The sequence below is a fragment of the Trachurus japonicus genome, chromosome 11, assembly GCF_045865225.1.
Source record: "Trachurus japonicus isolate A0001 chromosome 11, Traja_1.0".
Taxonomy (NCBI): domain Eukaryota; kingdom Metazoa; phylum Chordata; class Actinopteri; order Carangiformes; family Carangidae; genus Trachurus; species Trachurus japonicus.
This window is the reverse complement of record NC_140917.1, coordinates 24,057,167-24,069,867: the sequence shown is the minus strand read 5'-3', so window position 1 is coordinate 24,069,867 and position 12,701 is coordinate 24,057,167. Positions and strand designations below refer to the sequence as shown.

Sequence of the window (12,701 nt, the reverse complement as noted above, 5' to 3'; positions counted from 1 at the left end):
GCCTAGTGTTAGCCGCCGAGGCGCACTATCAGGGCAAACTGAGATTAGTCTGCTGAACGGCGGCGGCCCTCATCTTTGTTGCTGTGGCGGTCAGCTGTGGGACGGACGCTGTGGCTCACCTGGACTGTGGCTGTTTTGGCTTTTAGAGTTTTGCACCAGTGGCAATGGCACTTGGTCCCATTGTGGCAGTCTCATTAGTTTGTGGAATTAAAAGTCAAGCTTTATGTTTCACATAAGAACAGCGCTGCCTCTGGGATCAGTAGACTATGTTCAAATAACACCACATTTACATCAATAAATGTTTTACAATGAACTGATCATTCTGCATTACATTTTACTAAGACAGAGAGGACTGGTAGCTCCAGCGGTAGTGACAGCAAACGGTCACTCGTCGTCATTCTTGAGGTATTTATATTATTACTGTGTCTCTAAAATTAAGCACTGTACAGAAATTAGTATTTTTTTGCATGGTTTCATCAATACAAAACTCCAATTTCACTTTACAGGGACTTTAAAGTTTCAGCCTCCTAGTCCAAAATGTGTGGAAGTTATTAATATAAAGATGATGATGATAGCAATACTGTCGTTATTAATATCATTATTGCTAATAATAACAACAACAACAACAGTATTAGTATATGAAGGCTATAGCACCATTCAAAACATTTATGAAAGTGCTTTGCAGGGGGAAAAAAGATTTAAAAAAAAAACAGAATAAGGGATGATGAGTACAATGAAGACAAGAGTGGTAGATAATAATGGCAAAAAGTGATGATGCTGATGCTATGATGAGAAGAATAACAATAATAAAGAATTTTGTGATTTAAATAGATGGCCATATAAACATATTAAAGTTTCAGCCTCCTCATCCAAGGCGTGTGGAAGTTATTAAAGAAAAGCTGTTAAAATAGATGTCATTTCATTTCAAAGTCTTGGTGATTTATTCAAGGAAAAGGTGTCAAAAAGGTCAAATTTAACACTGATGAGTGACCTCTGATACTGAGGGTCACACGGGTGTCAAACTTAACATGCAACAGAAAGCTTATACAGCTATGCAGTCCTTCCACCTACTCTGGCTGATAACTATCTTATTACACACAGTCTGATTTTTAATGTCCCCATCCCGACCATGCCCCTCCCTCTCTCTGTCTCAGCCCGCTAAAGGAAACATGGAGGCTCCTGTGTCAGCCGTGTTCCCAAGGAGGAGGAAATAATCATATAAGGCAGTGTGTGGCTTATTAATAAAACTCCCCTGTAACAGCATTGATCAATTCAATTAACATGGAATGCAATCTGCTTTCACATTTCGCTTTAAAAATGTGTGTAAAAACTTGGATAAGAGGTGAAATGTCTTCCTAGAGAAGTGCAAGTCCAGCTGCCTTTGATTTAATTTGCCCAGAAGCTATGACCGGGACAAATGAGAATATCTGCAAGCAAACTGATTTTTGAGGTCCCCATCCGGACTATGCCCCCCCCCCCCCCCCCCATTCCCTCAGTCTCTGCCCGCCAGACGGTCAGGCATGTTCGCGCTTGCTGGAGCCACTTTTTTTTTCCCTCAGTAAATGAGCAGTTCGCTTCACCACACCTGTAGCCTGTCACAACCACATGGTGCGCTTTGGACACGGACGCGTTAGCAGTGCGGGGTGCGCTGGGGGATACACCAAGCGCTCCTTTGCCAACTACAGCACCTGCGCTTGACGAGGGAACAGGAAGTCACAGTGTGTCTGAGGCCGTGTCGACAGCGAGGTCTGGAGGTAGCCGAGCTGGATTCGTGATGGAGACGGTGAGCATTAAGTTACTGAAATGTGTTTTTTAGTTACATTTATTACAACTGTACAATTGTGTCCAGCTACATTCTTCGGTCGGGAGATCATTTTTCAGACTAAAAGTTAGCTAACGTTAGCTGCTAGCTGCTAGCTGCTAGCTGACTGCACGCTGCAGCAGGACAGGGCTGAAGGCCTATGGTACCGAGTAGAGTATTTGCTCGGCTTGGGCGGTAACCGAGTACCACTTGACCTACTCGGATGCCGTCACCGCGACCCCCCCCCCCCTCGGTGCTCGGTGGCGGCATCAAAGCCCTTGTCCCTCCGCTGATACTCGGACCCCCGGGTCTGCACAGCTCTGTGTTTAGGCTGTAATTGTACTGCTGCTGACCAACACCTCGTTCTGGGTCCGTTATTGTTTATTTAGGCCGAAATGTTAATGGTTTATTTATTGAAGTGTGCCCTGCCGTTATAAGAGATAGGGACAATTTCATTCCGTGGCATTCCTTCTTTTCTTTTTTTTTTGCGAGTGATTTGAGGAAGGATCTATGAGGAAAAACATCACCCTGTACGGACAACTGTTTCAGCTGTTTGTTATAAAAAGAAGTGTGTGATTATGAAAAAATGTGTGTTACTTTACTGTCCGATTTACATGGCAGGCAGTTCCCCCTCTTAATTATAAGTGATGTAACAGGACAGCGGTCTCCGGCCGCTCCACTTTGAAATGCTGAATGTGTTGACATGTTGACTGTCTGTGCTGACAGGAGGATGGCCCAAGCTTGAGATCCACAGGACTCGGCTCTGAATGTAAAGGTATGTAATAACACAATCCAGAAAGTAACTCTTCAAACCTGAATCCTTCTTTGCATCCTGTTTATTATTTATCTGTTTTTTTAATCCAACCATGCTTGTGCTTTTGTTTTGCTCTGCATATCTGATGTTTTCTTCTGAATGACCATAAAAAGAATATTGAATCTTGATTCAGTAATGATGGGGAAACGTAACTTGGGACAGCTGAGCACTCAATCCTCTGTTAAAGAATACTGTTAGTGTTACTGTTACTCTTTAGTAAATGTATATGATCATTAATTAGTTAGTTTGCATTTTGGTATAATTATATAATTGGTTTCTCATGTGTAACTATTAATAATTTGCAGGCTGAGTGAGGAGCAGCTGATCCTCCACTAAATCGTGCCAGCTAAATTAGAAAGAAAGAATAAAAGACAATATTAGTTGAGTATTTTCTCATAAGTCTCAACATCAAACAGACCTTTGCTCTGGAGCTACAGTTTGTCAACCCTTTGAACTACTGTATGACTGTACACAAACTTACCCCGAGTTCACACAGTAACAATCCACAAATCAGTTGTTTGAGTCACAGCTGTTCAGTGTTTGAAGAATGGTATCTTCAAATTAAAGGGCTGTTCAACAAGAGATAAGTAAGAAAGTTATGTTTATTTTTTACAGCACTTTTAAAAGAAATAATTCACAAAGTGAGGAGGTAGATAGTTAGCAGAGGAGCCCACATTTCATTAAAGGACCTTTCATTACCCTTCACAACTGTAATAAGACTTTCATGGGGGAGGACCCGGAATATTTTCCTATACCATAGGTGACAGTAGGTGGTTTATCATTGATCCAGTTAATTAAATGCATTTTCTGGCCAGTGATAGAAATTTCTCACATAATTTGAACTTCTAATGGGTTAGAGTCGCCTCCCCTCAAGCCAGGGTCCTTCCTCACCTTTACTTTAAAGATACCACCCAGTTCCTGTGAGATTATAGGCTACCCCAAAATCTTTTTTTTAATCAATTTACATAGCCAGAAATAATGGAATATGTTCCAACCTCTCTAAGATACTTATTACACAGAGGTGAAATCTGACGGTCCATCTTATTTAGTATGTATGGAGTTAGGTGTAGACAGTGTAATATTTTATACGGTCTCTCTCAGTCTGTTATATGTAAAGGTGGATTTAAATACTTACATTTATATTTTCTGATTTTTATTTTTAGATGCTGATGGTGGCAGTGAGCCTCAGCTGGAGGAGGAGGTAGGTTATGCCATCGTCTTTGAGTTCTTAAAAGTAACATTTACTGGTGTTTGTGTTATTCTGTGGAGTCTGTTCAGTTTAAAATTTGATGGTTTTGACTCCTTTGAGTCTGCTTAGACAGCCTCAAAGTGTCTGAACAGACTCGTGCTGTCTGCTCTGTTTAAAAAAAATTGTGCTCTGGTCAGACAACTTAAGATTAGTACGTGGTGTTCTGCACAATGATTAAATTTCTGCATCATGGTGCCATGGTGTGACCCTTTGTTACATGATGTTGTTCCTCCTCTTTGCTCTGTCTATTTACATGGTCCCTTCAAATTAGATTTAAATGCCAAAAATAAAAAAGCTATATAGCTTTTACTGAACATTCTGAATGTTTTTTCACAATGTTTCACAGGCAAAAAGTCGCCATATGCTTTATATAGGCCTACAGAAGGTGAAAGCTCACCATGATGTGTGTGAAAAGCACTATGAGGCAGCGCAGGCAGAGAGGCAAATGGAGAGGAAGAGGACCGTGGTTCTACATCATCAGCAGGATACAGCAGTGAGTCATGCTACACCTTTTAAACAGGGATGCCTAGATCTAATACTAAGACTGGATATAGTTCTGACATTGAGTAAATAGCTGGATCGGGTAAATGAGGCCCATTTATGACACTGATCTATTTACTTCATGCTTGTGATATAGTGTGAAACCAGTAACAGTTTCATGTGTAGTAGCAAGGCAAGGCAATTTTATTTGTATAGCCCGTTTTTACAAACAGTTTGTCTCAAAGGGCTTTTCTAGTGGAAATTGTAGTTCTCATTAGTATTAGAATACTTACCTTTACTTGTCTGTAACAACATCTCTGTCTCGTCTGTCCGTCCTGGGTGAGGGATCTCTCCTCTGTTGCTCACCCTGAGCTTTCTCCTGGTTTTCCCTGTTAAAAGGGTTTTCCATGGAGTTTTTCCTCAGTGGATGTGAGGGTCTAAGATCAGAGGATGTTGGTATTATGCCATGTAAAGCCCTTTGAGACAAACTGCTGGTTAAAATGGGCTATACAAATAAAATTGCTTTGCATTACCTGTTCTGGTTAATAGAGAGCATGTCAGTGTTTTCTCCCAAAAATGAGATCTCAGATACTTACCAAGCAGGACTTAGAAATCTGACTTTTAACCCCCCCCCCCCCCCCCCCCTTTTTTTTTTTTTTTAGGTGGACGTAGAGGCTCTGACTGGGGAATCGAGCTTTGAGTTTAGCGAAGATGACTATGACACTGGAACAACAAACAGTGATACCTCAGTGGAACTAGAAAGGAAGAGGAAAGTACAAAAAAGGCCTGATGCAGCGGATGAAAAGCGGATTGCACGTCTGCCGTCCTGGGTGAGGGATCCCTCCTCTGTTGCTCACCCTGAGGGTTTCTCCTGGTTTTCCCTGTTAAAAGGGTTTTCTATGGAGTTTTTCCTCAGTGGATGTGAGGGTCTAAGGACAGAGGATGTTGTTACGATGCCATGTGAAGCCCTTTGAGACAAACTGCTGGTTAAAACGGGTATACCTGTTCTCATTTTTGGGAGAAAACACTGACATGCTCTCTATTAACCAGATCTGCTGTGAAAAAAAGAGATTTCAGATACTTACCAAGCAGGACTTAGAAATCTGACTTTTAACCCCCCCTCTCTCTTTTTTTTATTTTTTAGGTGGACGTAGAGGCTCTGACTGGGGAATCAAGCTTTGAGTTTAGCGAAGATGACTATGACCCTGGAACAACAAACAGTGATACCTCAGTGGTATGGAATATAGGTTTAATTTAATGCTGTAGCAATGTTGAATATGCACAATAGAGGCACAATATGAACAGTGAAAACAGTCTGAATATCATGAAATGCTGAAGTTTCATTTCCTGTATGCACTAGAGATATGATGACAAATCACTGTTTACACTATAGAACCAATAAACAGGGAGTCTAGCTGAGGTCCAGCTTCAGAATCTTAACTCACCTGTACCATGTACTGTCTGAGCTCCTGGTGGAACCTTAACATTCAGTCCTGCCTGATCTACCAGTGATGGAAAGGGGTCACAATATGGTCAACACTAGGTCTACTGCAGGGGTACCCAAATATATTTGGGCCAGAATTTTTCACAACAGAATCCTCGGGGGCCAGACATTCATAGGCCTAGATTGAAATTAAATTAACCTTTTGCCTATTTTGTTATTCATATTTTATTACAGGGACAATATTTTTATATATACACATCTTTGGTGTTTTGTATTACATAAAATGAAAATTCTTGACCTTATCATATCATTTCCATATCTTACTGTAACTTTACACTGCTGACTTCTGTTTCTCTTCTATAAAACATATTCTACATTTTGGATGTGACGTCTTTCCTCACTTGAGCTTCCTTCACCTTTCAAAATAGGCAAAGCTCAGTAGGAAACAGTAGGAGAGACACAGGGTGAAGCCATCTGTAGACCTAGTAATGTTTTATGTTAAAGTTTCATATTCATCAGGTTCACTACTTCTTTTACTAAGAGAGCTGTTGTGTTTCCAGAAAAATCCAGTGAGAGTGGGAGATCCACCAGTGGAAAGGACAGGGCGCCTCCAGCTCAAGGTAATGTTTATGTTGAACTCTGTTTTCCTCTTCATGTCCTTCTCTCTCCTTGGCCCTCATTTATCAAACTTGCGCAGGATCTGGTGTAGATTCTGGTGTAAATATCAGTGTACGCCAAGTGCCACGTGTGATTTACTAAAAGTGTGTACGCTGCTGATTTCGGCGTAGAACCGGCGTGGTGGTGATAAATCCGGCGGCTGAAAACGATCGTAATTTAAATGTCCCGCCCCGATATATTCCTGCTTTAGAGGCGTCGCCCTGCCCCTTTTATGGCATGGAGACACGGAAGACGGCCAAGAAGAGACTTTACTGATATTTCCACGGTCAACAGAGAGTGGGCGGCAACATGAAATATCTGGACATTGACAGAGTGATAGTTTATGTGATTGATAAAAGCGTGGATGGAGGCTGCAGACGCACGTGTCACTGACGACGTTAGAAAACCCAGCGATCGCATGCTCCTGCAGTTTACTAAACACAAGCGCAACACAAGTGATTAAGGAGAAATCATATTACTGCCATGACCGCTACTGTATAAACATCAGCACCGATGGTTCAGCTGATGGAGGGATGTCAAACACCGGCCCGATCCCCCGCTGACAGGCCCTGCTGACGGGAGGAAAAAAAAAACCTCCGCTGTGACAATCAGCTGCACCTGGACAGGTAGCGGAGCTCTCCCTCCTCAACCGGGGCTCCGGTGTCCGGCAGAGAGACACTGAAGTCGTCCGTTCTTTTAATTCAACATGTGGTCCACATCGCTGCATGAGTAGGTTGTGGTTTAATAATCATTCTGACAGCAGCACTCGCTCCCTCATGTTCTACGCTGGTTCCAGATGCGCGTCGTTCAGACTGATAAAAGCCGATCCTTGCAGTGAATTTGGTGTCCACCCATTTTTTTGGTGTACGCAAGTTTGATAAATGAGGGCCACTGTCCTTATGTTAAAGTTTCATATTCATCAGGTTCACTACTTCTTTTACTAAGAGAGCTGTTGTGTTTCCAGAAAAATCCAGTGAGAGCGAGAGATCCACCAGTGGAAAGGACAGAGCGCCTCCAGCTCAAGGTAATGTTTATGTTGAACTCTGTCTTCCTCTCCTCTCCTCTCCTCTCCTCTCCTCTCCTCTCCTCTCCTCTCCTCTCCTCTCCTCTCCTCTCCTCTCCTCTTCATCTCCTCTCCTCTCCTCTCCTCTCCTCTCCTCTCCTCTTCATCTCCTCTCCTCTCCTCTTCTGCTCTCCTCTCCTCTTTCTTTTCCTCTCCTCTCCTCCTCTCCTTTCCTCTCCTCTTCATCTCCTTACCTCTGTCTTTCTCTGTCCTTATGTTAAAGTTTCATATTCATCAGGTTCACTACTTCTTTTACTAAGAGAGCTGTTGTGTTTACAGAAAAATCCAGTGAGAGCGAGAGATCCACCAGTGGAAAGGACAGCGCGCCTCCAGCTCAAGGTAATGTTTATGTTTAACTCTGTTTCCTCTCCTCTCCTCTCCTCTTCATCTCTTACCTCTGTCTTCCTCTCCTCTCCTCTCCTCTTCATCTCCTTACCTCTGTCTTTCTCTGTCCTTATGTTAAAGTTTCATATTCATCAGGTTCACTACTTCTTTTACTAAGAGAGCTGTTGTGTTTACAGAAAAATCCAGTGAGAGCGAGATATCCACCAGTGGAAAGGACAGAGCGCCTCCAGCTCAAGGTAATGTTTACAGTAAATAGTACAACATGAGTGTTATGGACATGTCTGAGGCCCGTACTATGAAGAAGGTTCAACATAGCGAGTCTTTGTGTAATATGTTCTGGGTTAACAAAACCTGAAACACCTAAACAGAGTTAAATGGTATCACAAAGGTGGTTATCAACTTGGTTTGTCAAGTCCAGCTCTCAGCTTTTTGCTGTATGCGCGTTCACATAAAGAGGTTGGGTGTACATATGAATATACAGTGAATTTTTAGGTGCTCTCATAGCTTTTTGTCTCTGTACAACGACAACAAAGACCATTTTAACTGTGAAAATAGCATAGAGCTATTCAAGATTTGTGTTTGGGCAACACCATGTAACAGGTGAAACACTGAAATGTATTTATTCTTGGCCAAAGCAAATTGAAATGATAAACTTAACTGATTATTTGTAAGTGCAGCGAGCACACAACTTTTTTCAGTGTCCTCCTGACACTCATGTCAAGAGTGAGCAGTGTATTCCCTCAGCTGAACATCTGTAGGCGTTCAACATCCAAACGTGTGTGGACGGGAATATTCTACAGTAAAAACTTTGGATATATTAAAAAAAACATGTTCATGTGGATAGGGCCTGAGAGAGAAAGTAAACACCAGCTGATCAGCGCGTTCTCTCCCTCCATACAAATGCTGGTTCTGATCCAGCTCCACTGAACTTTCAAAGGTGACACCAGCTCCAAACACGCTAGATTGTTAAACAGCGACGCTTTTCACCGTGGTGATGTAGCCCGGTTAAAAGAGAACCACCTTCATGATGGAGGAAAGCCTGGCTTTAGACTCAACATACCTTGCTAACCCACTAAACTGGCTTCACACACAGTACAAGCCTCTGGTTACCAGAATAAACCTGAGGTTGTTGATCTCAACATTCATGAGGTCACTTTCAAAGTTTAATAACTGTCAAGAAGTATAAACACTTTGGATAATGGTTAGTTTATAGACCAGGACAGAAATGAATACATTTCTTTCAGTTATTATTGAGCGTAGCTGTCAATAACAATGTGTTTGATGGTTGAAGGTTTAATGTGGTTTAAGTTGATTTTGTGTACAAAGTAGAGACTGTTAAATGGCCTGTATTTCTTACTCTGATCAGCCTCAACAGTAAATCCTGTTAACCTCTGTGTATAACCTGTGTTGCTCGACTGTTTTTAAGTACTGTGTCTACTATCAAGAAATCATTTGCACCAATGTTGAAATAGGCACCCGCCCCGCTCTTAACGATGTTCATTAGTTTGAGTCCAGTGTTCTAGAACATTAAGCCATTGTTGTATTTTATCCAGGTTCTTCAAAAGGGAGACAAACGTGGACGGAGGAGGAGGTCCAGGCAGTGGAGAAGATGCTAATTTCCAGGAAGGTTCCCAGCAAAGAAGACTGTGAGAGGTGCATTGAGTCATCTCCACAGGCTCTCCAGTACAGGGACTGGAAAGCTGTAAAAATTCTACATCAAAAACAGAATTGATGCTGCGAAAAGAGATAAGCGATTCTGAATTTATTTATTATTTTTTTTGAGTTCAAGGACAATTACAGGCAAATTCAACTCGGGGCTGTATTTTCCTAAAATCTTCAGGTCTAAAAGAAGGAATCTGAAGATTTTCAGTATAATTGCTCCTGTTTTGCGGCAGTTCTGCTGCTTAGGCTGTTTACATCCCTCAAAGCCACAGACAGCGTCAAACATGCGCCCAGAAGTCTTGCGGAGTCTTGTGCGAGACCCAAGTTGACGCTTGGTGTATTCAGGTGCAGTCGGAAGCTCCTGTTTGCGTCATAACACAGGAATATCAACTCTTGACTTGCTTGAAGTCTGGTGCATGTTTGAGTCGCCATCTGACGCTGTTTGTAAACCGGAAATCGTCAGATTCCTTCTTTTAGACATAAAATGTTAGGAAAATACAGCCCCGTGTTGAATTTGCCTGGAATTGTCCAAAAACACAGTTTTTCTCATCCAAAATCGTCCAATATCTACGTCTCCTCATTGGATAAAGGTTGTAGGATACAAGAAAATGTTCTCCTCAGCTTACAGCAGAGCAGAGTGACTGACAGACCCGTGTTTCAGACCAAACACTCTATGTAAGTGATTGCTGTGGGAAGATACAACTATTTAAGACTTAGATTTACACAAACATTCCACTGACTTCTGCTTTAAACACCACCATTTTTCCTCTTTCCATTGCAATCACTACTTTACCGAGCTTGGCCAATTGTAATGTTCCCTCTGGCAGCCTGTAGTATTTGCGATGACCTAAAAAGTCTGCTAGATTGTCCATTTCATTTTCCTTCAGATTAAAGCAGAAGTCAGCGGAATATTTGTGTTAATTTAAGTCTTAAATAGTTCTATTTTCCCACAGCAATCACTTACATAGAGTGTTTGGTTATTTTTCTTCATTTTGTCTCTTTTGTTAGTAGATTTCTACTAAATTCACCAAGAGTTAACAGCTACTGTGACACACTGTGTTGTGCCTGTTGTCTGACCCATGTCATGTCAGATGTCATTGTAAAGCTCCCTCTCGCCTGAACGGTGTAGGCTCCAAAAATTGTCATCTCCTCTGTATCCGCAACCAATTGTAAAAGTATGTTTTACATTAACAATTGTTAATCACTATAAGTGTTTTAAAGGCCGTTTTCTCAAAGTGAGTTGTTCCTCATAAGTGCTGCTGAAGTGGAGATTTCTAGCTTAGACACCAAACCTTCCAGTTTTATTTCTGTTTATATTGTGAAGGTTTTTACAGAGGGAACTGTTGATATATCGTTCACAGCCTGATTTTATACAACATTTTATCCCTTTCTCTGTAAAAGGTTGAATAAACCAAACCACTTCTTATTACAGTTTTATGAAGTCTTGATTCAGCAAAATACAAATTCGTGAAATTATCGTTTACTTTTGTAAGTATATCTGTCGACTTTACTTAAGCAATATCACACTTGATGTTGTACTGAATATCAGCACATGTGACTCAGTCATAGGCACAAGGCTTTATTTCTCCTTAGAACACAGCTCTCTTGAATACTCGATTCTGATTGGTCAATCACCAAAATTCTGCTGTGTTTATTTCTTGATAGAACCCACCGCTGAGCCGTCGTCAGGCGTGTACTAAGGACGCCGCTCAGATCAGAGTAGCACAGAGGAGATACAGTATGTGATCTGTGTATCTGTGAACTATGCAGGATATTGACCTTGTGTTTCATTTGTTACCGTCATTAAACAGCCTCTGACTAATGTTGATGCCAGATAAATGACTTGTAGCTTGTCACAGGAAGAGTGGAGGCTCGTTTTATTCACAAGCGCTGCTGATCCAAACCTGCATGATCAGAGTCTCGGACCCGGGCTGTCCTCACGGCTCTCGTCTTGGTGCGGTGGCACAGCGAGCCCACGACACAGACACAGACGCACCCCCGAAACCGCAATTTATGGTTTTAATTAATTATTTCACTCGTAAGCCGTGTTCTAAGCGGGATAATGTATAGTTGGTCGGTTGTTAATGGAGAACTATACATTATCCCTTACATAACCGATCTTCATGATATTCTAATCCTCTCCTGTCACTTGTCTATGTTGCTCCAACAACCAGTGCTAACAGATGCGTTATGTCTGTTCATGCACATCTGGTTATTGTAGCTTCTCTAATTAATAGGACTAATAGTGCTAACACGTCTATAGTGGTGATCACTCAGATGCAATTACTGTTTATTTAGTAGATCCTTATACTTATTCACAGTCTGCTGTATTATTGAATATGTAACAAGTATACAGTGATGGACTTCAGCTGCATTTGTACTATATTGATAAATCTAAAATCTACATTGCACATATGCTTTATGCACATTAAGACTACACTGACATAGTGTAACTTCCTCTGTCAATGCTGCTCTGTTCTTTGCTCTGTTCTTCTCCTGTCCCGCTTCTCTCTCCTCTTTCCATGCTGCTCTGCTTCTCCATTCTGTATGCTGCTTTATTGGCTCAAGCCTGTATTTAAATGAGAGTTAGCAAAGATAACGTGCATTATAACACACTGCATCAGTTGATACCTACAGTATATACCAGTAATTGCATCTTTCAGCACTTAGTTTCCCATCATTTGTGACTTAACTGGTCTATATCTGTGCCAGTCCCAGCTGACAAGGTGCAGGTGAGGTTCACCTGCTCAGGGCACTCGTCACTGCAACACTGTGCTGGTTTAATGTACATGCAAAAACAAAATTACATTGTAGACAATATAGGCACCATTTTTTCTCTTCTAAATAATCATCTTTGCTGATTGCAGAACATTTTACTTTAATTTCTGCTCTTAAACAGACTTGTAAATGAATAGAGAAAAAAAATGTAATAGCTTGACACCTGTGGTGGTTTGGGGTATGACACTAAAGAGGCGTCCCCAGCGAAATAGAAAAACCTGAAAAAATCTATTTGAAAAAACTAGGGAATTTTACTGACTTTTCTGGTCAGAAGTGCTTTAAAAAAATCAGAGAATTGATTTTGACTACTCATTTTGCCCTAAAATGTTTCTTTTAAAGTGATGTCCCCACCGTGAAAAAATTTCAGGTCCAACTTTTTGGTCCCCACGATGTAATAAAAACAAGTAT

The 12,701-nt window shown here is 41.4% G+C and overlaps 1 protein-coding gene across 1 annotated transcript in view; it reads right to left on the bottom strand.

Annotated features, from left to right (window-relative positions):
- Positions 1-12,701, bottom strand: part of lpcat1 (lysophosphatidylcholine acyltransferase 1) — a 44,940-nt gene that overhangs the window by 31,735 nt on the left and 504 nt on the right. The gene's annotated exons all lie outside the window — the stretch shown is intronic.